This window comes from Sus scrofa, chromosome 13 (assembly GCF_000003025.6).
Source record: "Sus scrofa isolate TJ Tabasco breed Duroc chromosome 13, Sscrofa11.1, whole genome shotgun sequence".
Lineage (NCBI taxonomy): Eukaryota > Metazoa > Chordata > Mammalia > Artiodactyla > Suidae > Sus > Sus scrofa.
This window is the reverse complement of record NC_010455.5, coordinates 26,074,934-26,080,933: the sequence shown is the minus strand read 5'-3', so window position 1 is coordinate 26,080,933 and position 6,000 is coordinate 26,074,934.

Genomic DNA, 6,000 nt, shown 5'->3' with positions numbered 1-6,000 from the left:
AAAATGCCAGGGAGTTCCCATTGTGGCTCAGTAGTTAATGAACCCGACTGGTATCCATGAGGACATGGGTTCGATCCCTGGCCTTGCTCAGTGGGTTAAGGATCTGGTGTTACCATGGGCTATGGTGTAGGTTGCAGATGTGGCTCAGATCCCGCCATGCTGTGGCTGTGCCGTGGGCTGGCAGCTGCAGCTCTGATTCAAACCCTAGCCTGGTAATTTCCATATGCCGTGGGTGTGGCCCTAAAAAGACAGGAAAAAAAAAAAAAAGAGAGATTAGGATACAGACACATACAGAAGAGGACTGTGGGAAAGCACAAGGAGAAGGTGGCCCTCTACAAGCCAAGAAGAAAGGTCTCAGAAGAAACCAGCCCTACTGGCACCCTGATCTTCAACTTCTAGCCTCCAGAAAAGTGAGAAAATAAATTTCTGTTCTTCAATTCACCCAGCCTGTGGAACTTTGTCATGGTGGCCCTAACAAACTAACACAGCTGCCTACCCGACTTTAGTATGTACACATCTCATGATATGGAAACTTCACTCCTAGTTATGTCCCTGGGAGATTCTTACACAGATCCTTAAGGGGACATGTTTGAAGATAAATGTTTACTGAAGCATTATTTGTGTTGGCAGAAAGCAATCTGTGTGTCTACCATGGACAGATAAAGCATGCAGGCTCACCATGGAACAGCAGGCAACAGGCAGAAGTACCAGAGTTAGATGTAACATAGCAGCCTGGATACATCTTCAGATCATAGAACTGAGGGGAAAATAACATTTTTATGATTAGAAATATATGTGCAGAAAATGATAAAATATTTCCTAAGAATATATTCTGAAAGATATATATTAGGTTCATTTATAGGTTAGGTTCATTTGAATGGTTGCCTACAAAGGGTCAGGAGCTTGGGAGTTAGGTGTAGAGATAATAAGGAATTAAAAAAAAAGTGGTGGGTGGGGGGAGCTGGCTAGAATCAGCAGTCAGGTCTGAGATCCCTGGGAGAACCAAGGTGACTCTGTTGCCCCTGATCTTTTCCAGGGTGCCCAGCCCTGACTGGACTTGATGATGCTGAGGGCCTGTCTCTGGGGGCCTTCAAAGCCCCAAGTGCTGCCAGTGTTTTCGCTTCCAGGGCTTCTCCACTGGCCGATGGGGATTGGTGGTGGTGGTGGGAACTAAAGCCAAGGCCAGGGGCTGTAATGGGCAGGGAGGGCTTCTGGGACCCATGAGGGAGGGGAGAGAGGATAAAGCAGAGAGGAGAGGGGCTGCAGAGGGAATGCAGGCGGGCGGGAGCTGGCTCTGGCCACCGGGGACTCTCTCCTTCCCAGATTCAGGCCCTCTGACTTGTAGTTTCCTGGTGGAGGCTCTTTCCCCCTTGAGGCACTCAGCTAAAGGGCTCTCACAGGGACAATGAACACAGCTGCAGGGGGACAGAGGTGCACCCAAGGCAAGATCTTCCTCCCACCCCAGAAATAGTCTGTTCTGGCCACGGAGCGAGCTGTGTGAGCTTGGGGAAGTGAAGCCGCAGGGGGGCGGGGCTGGGAGGCATGTAGGTGACCAGGACCGTGACTGCCCTGTGGGGTTGTTCCAGGCACATTTTCTGAGGCCCCAGGGATAAGAGCCAGGGCCAGAAGCAAGGAACGCGGGGCCAGAATGAGGATGAACTTTCTCACAGAGCTGTCCAACAGGGCTGAGGGCGGTGGTGAGTGCTCCACCAGGAAGGCGGTGTGCAAGCCGAGATGAGATGTATCAGATGGGACCTTGGAACATGCTGTCCCCATCTCAGAGACATTGTCTCCTCCAGGATGCTGGTGTCTGCGGGGACATCTGCCTATCTCCCGAAGTGGCTCCTGTTGTGTCCATCCCACGGGGTGAGCCAGACGCCAGTTGCAGGAAATAGCCTGTGCCAGCTCCCATTCGAAGAGTAAATATTAGTCTTTTCAAGAGCTGCCTGTTCTCTGTCACTTGGCACGGAGAACACTGAACCCGGGGCAGTGGGGGGGAACCTCTTGGCCCCTATGCCCAGATGAAATTTTTGGACCCAGGTCACTGCCACAATGCAGCCCCAAGAAACAACTCTTACCGTGTTCCGGGCAGGAATCCCCTCTCCGTGACTGGGCAAGCGGTGGGCACTAGAGCCCCCACCTGGTGGGGTTCAGGCAGCACTGAGGCCCCAAGCCCCATCACGTGTCTTTCACATACTGTCCAGGCCACAGCTGCAGAGGCAGGACCCTGGACATTTTGACCTAGACCTTAAGGTCTCCGGACCCCAGTTCTGACGTATATGGTTTAAAATCCTGATTACCTGGGAGGGAGAATGACCTGTTACTACTCCACTCTCAGCCTCTGGGGAGACCTCCAACCACCCCAACCAGTAGAGCAGCCCTTACCCTAGCCCCGCTTCCTGCCTTCTTTCTTCTGTAAATTTCCTCATTTATTATCGACTCCTCCGTTAGAGGCTTCCTCCGTTAGAGGCTTCCTCCGTTAGAGGCTCAGCTCGGTGCATGCAGGACCTCTGCATTGGTCACTGGTTGGAACTGTGCACCCAGTAAAGTGCTCAGTAACTATTTGCTGAGTGAATATGATGACGTTAATACTTTGAAAATATTAAACCGATATAATTCTCATTTCCGAATCCCTGAAATCGTATTCCTTTGAAGCCCTTCCACCACAATGACCAGGGAAGGGTAGGGGTCAGTAAAGCAGTCTCAGGGGGAAGGGAGGATGGAGGGGGAGGAGGAAAGCCCACCCTCAGCTGGTGAGTGGTGGGAAGGGAAGGGGGTGCATCTCTCAGACATGTGTCCTGGTCTTATCCTCTGGGATGAAATCCTAAAGGGAAAGAAACTGAAAGCTGAAGGTAGAGAGGGCATGTGTCCCACTCAGCCTTAGAAGACAGCCTCCTAGGCAGCCTGAGGCCCTCAGGTGGCCCTGCTGGATAAAAACAGTGGAGCAACAGATTTGATGGCAAGAAGGTCAGAGTGAGTGCCTTCCTCTCAAGCCTCCTTCTGCTCCCAGAGGCCTGGAAGGGTCCAGAGGTTCCTGTGTGCTCCAGAGGGCACAGGGAATGTGGCTGAGTTGGGACTGGTGGGCCTGTCTGGGCACTGCCACGGCCCGTGCTGAGGTGAGAGTGGCTCCCTCCCCCAAGGCTGGATGGGGGCATGGCTGAGGCTGGAGGGGTCTGAGGAGCTAGAGTGAGCCGAGGTGGCCCCAAGCAAGAGACTCAGCAGTGAACTCATGAGCTACAAGCACCCAGACACCATGAGTTTCCACCAAGAAGACCCTAGTAGAAAACCCTAGCCTAGCTTTGTGCCAGGCTCCTTTTCTCTGCCACCAGGAGGCCACCTGTTTGGACTCTCTGCCTTGTATCTTATTCATCTACCTTTGCCAGATCCTGTGGGAATAAGGTGACCATCCCCCCTCCTCAGCTTTCCCTCACAGCTCCTACATTCTGCCTTTGTCCCTCTGGAATCATGGTGTGGGATGCCTGCAGGGACCTGCCTGCTTACACTCAGACCTGCCCAGATTAGCAGCCTGAGGGTGCTGTCATGGGCAGAACATGAGCGCTGGGTGGTGGAGGTCAGCAACTACTGCTCTCCTGTTCCCTGGGAAATTGATTCTGAGGCGTGTTCTGCCCGCTCCTCAGAGGGTCCCGATTCCCATTGGCACAGCAGTGACAAGCTCAATAACCCATCTTGATTTTGGCTTTCTCTATTTCTCCATGTCACACTTCTCTGTTCCCTGCTCCTGTTTCCTGGTCATGGGCTCTTCTTTCTGGGGAGTGAGGCTACAAGGCCATTTGAGCCTCTAGGCTAGAAACTGTCTCTTGGCACTTAGAGTCCCTCTCTGGCTCCTTCCATATTCTTCTGTGCTTCGGGGCTAGAAGGCTAAAGACTGCCTTTCCCAGACTCCCTTGCTGCTGGGGAACTGGATGCAACTTAGAGGGAAGCGCTGCGGGAGAGAGTTGGAAGGCAGAAGGGAGGTGGAGGCCACTCTTCCTGTGGTGTGGCGCCTGCTGGGTGGGATCTGGCAGATGTGACTCTTTGTAGCAGTAGGACACTGAGTTCCTTTCACTTCCTTGTCACCAGTTTAATGGATGGGCAACGAGGACGTTGGCAATAATTTCCTACAAGGTGGCAGCTGGGGTGGTGTGACCATGAAGTTAGGTGTGCCCTAGTTTTCATTCCTTCAAACCTTTATATGTTTAAGTCCCTAAGTTAAACCTCTTTCTGCACAAAAGACCAAGAGTGTTTTCCGTTTCCTACACTGAATCATAATTTTTTCGGCTTCCTCTCCTTCACCATCTACCACACCACTAGTCTCAGCTGGAGGGAATCTGAAAGGCCACGCACTTACCCAAAGAGACGTCCAAGAGCAGATTGAGAGTTTGACTCTGTTGGTTGCCAACTTGACTGCCATCTTCCCTTATCACCTCAATCTTTCTTCCTCATCAAATCAACTTCCCTTTGGAAGCCTGGTCTCTCTTACAGCCAGGGCTTGGGTATGTGACCTAGTCCTGGCTGAGGAACCTGAAGAGAATGTGCAGAAGTTGAGTTCTGGGATAGCTTATCTTTCTGGCTGAGGAGACACACAGAATGCATTCCCTTCCTGCCAGTGGTTGGTGTTCTGAGAACACGATGCTTAGAGCAGTAGCAGCCATCTAGCAGTCAAGAGGGCATAAATCTGTGGATGAAAATCAACATATTGAAGATGGCAGGTGGACAGGTAGAAAATACCTAGGCCTGTGTTGACACTGTTCAGCTGCTGAATTAACCTTGGAGCTCCCTACCTCTAGTGGGCATCACCCTGGCAGGACCCCTTCCCTCTGGGCCACATAGAGATTGGTTCAGAGCTCTGCAAAATTTTGTTTTGTTTTGTTTTTGTGTTTTGGGGTTGTGCCTGCGGCATATGGAAGTTCCCAGGCTACAGGTCTAATTGAAGCTGCAGCTGCCAGCCTATACCACAGCCATAGCAACTTGGGATTGGAGCAGCATCTGTGACCTACACCACAGTTCACAACAACGCTAGATCCCTGACCCGCTGAGCAAGGCCAGGGATGGAACCTGCATCCTCATGGATACTAGTCGGATTCATTTCCACTGCGCCACAACGGAAACTCCAATCTTCAAAGTTTTTTCCATGCCGACGTGCTAGGCTCAAAGATGCTGGGACCTCTGGGAGCTGGGCTGGGAACAGGGTGTCCTTGGATGCAAAATTGAAAGATGTTGCAAAAAAAAAAAAACCCTCAGTAGGTAATCAGGACAAATAATATTTTAAGGTTAATATTTCAAAAAAAATCAAACTAATCAAAACTAATGTAAATATACAAACTGAACAAAAAATACCAAGACTTTAAAGACAATGAAGACTCAGGGTCATCAACGAGGTCTGCTTTTACATTTCCACACAGGGCAATCCCAATGAATCTCACTTTCGACAACTGAGATGGGGATTGTTAGAACTGGGTTCAAGGAGTCTGGGCTGTACTAATGACTTGCTGGTCCTCCCAAGAAAGACCTTCCCTTCTCTCTGGACTTCCTCTGTCCTGCGTGGGGGCTGGGACATCACCAGGATGGCCTCCTGACCCATCCTCCTCATCTCCATAGCCTGCAGAGGTTACTGTCCCTCTTTCTGGGAGACTGTGTCTCCAGGGCCATCGACTCCTGGCTATTAATATCTCAGCCATCCCTGGCCTGATCAGGGTGTTTAATGACTGCCAGCTGTGGCTCTGGCCCCCTCCCCCAGGAGAGATAAGAGCAGTTTCAGTTCCCACATGGAGGGAAGGGGGGACATTGCTCATTAAACCAGGCCCTGGGCAAGCGGTGGGAATGAAGGTGCTGACACCATTTCCTTACCCTACCCGGCCCCACCCGCCAGATGGGAGTGCCTGGGGATACAGACTCCCTGTACCCTACCGCTGGGCCACTGCCCTGGTCTCCCTACCTCCTGCCTAGGCCCTGTTGCTTTAGCTTCTGGTTCCCAAAAGCCTTGGGACTTCTCTCGAGATG